Genomic DNA, 1,164 nt, shown 5'->3' with positions numbered 1-1,164 from the left:
AAAAGGGGGGGGGGGTTGAATTTTTTCAAGAAAAGAAAGAAAGAAAACCGTTTTAAGGGTTTTCTTTTTTGGCAAAAAAACCCTGCTGTTTAGATTTTTTAAATTGTGGGTTTCTTTTTTCAAAAAACCTGCTTTTACCATTGGAATGCCAAAAACTTGCCAATACCTCGAATTTTTAAAAAAACAAACTTTTGGGGCCCAAATGCTCTTTTTGGGGGAAAAAACTTTCCAAATCCCAAAATTACACACCTATCAAACACAATAATGAAATTTTTGAAATAGAAAAGGGCTGGCCCCGGGCTCGAACGGGGGGGTTCCTAAAGCTGGGTGGGAACGGTAAAAGTTTCGATCATAATTGGAAACCTTTGTGGCCTACCCTTTCGACGTCATTGTCTCGGAAACGCTCGGTGCCTTACAAATTGAAAATGTTTTGAACTTTTTGTGCTCCGGAGAAAGGCATCCAAAAGAAAATGGCGTTTGGCCCGCGGAGGAGAGCGATTAGCTTTTGGATTCTATAGACGAAAATTTGGCGATTGACGGGATACCAGTCTTTGTTTAACCTAATCGATATTTTATTCATAATTTAATTTTAACCATGAAGAGAATCTGTTTTACTTTTATGACTGGATAGGTCTATTTTATATTGATATGTAAAGTAGACCGCATTAAAATATGATCCCAGGAAACGATGTTAAAAACAGAATAGGTGCCAAAGCAACCATCTACATCAACCAGCAGAAACACGTAGAACAACACCGATAACACAGACAAACAGTTGCAAACATCGCGCCCCAAAAGTATTTACTCGGCCTCAGACTGTTTTCTCACTCAAGTCCTCCTCAGCACATTACCAGTGAGTTATCTTAATCACCTTGTTTTTCTCGTGGCCCCAAAATGCCCCCAGTCGTTTTGGGGCGTGAAATCAATACTTTTTCTTTTCCCGAGGAGAATTCATGACCTTGACTTCCTGACCTGTTGACGTCGCCTTATCCCGCCCTCGCTACCTGGGTTAGCTGGGGTCACGGGTGGTTGGGTTGTTACCACTTCCTCGGGTTTTACTTTCCGCTTACTTTCTCCTTCGACTTCCTCAGACTGTAATTAAGGGACAAGAAAGCTCCGGTAAAACAGGTAATCCAACATACATACTCATAATCTACATTTCAA

Source organism: Penaeus monodon, chromosome 20, assembly GCF_015228065.2.
Source record: "Penaeus monodon isolate SGIC_2016 chromosome 20, NSTDA_Pmon_1, whole genome shotgun sequence".
Classification (NCBI taxonomy): domain Eukaryota; kingdom Metazoa; phylum Arthropoda; class Malacostraca; order Decapoda; family Penaeidae; genus Penaeus; species Penaeus monodon.
Note: the sequence above shows the minus strand (reverse complement) of the source record.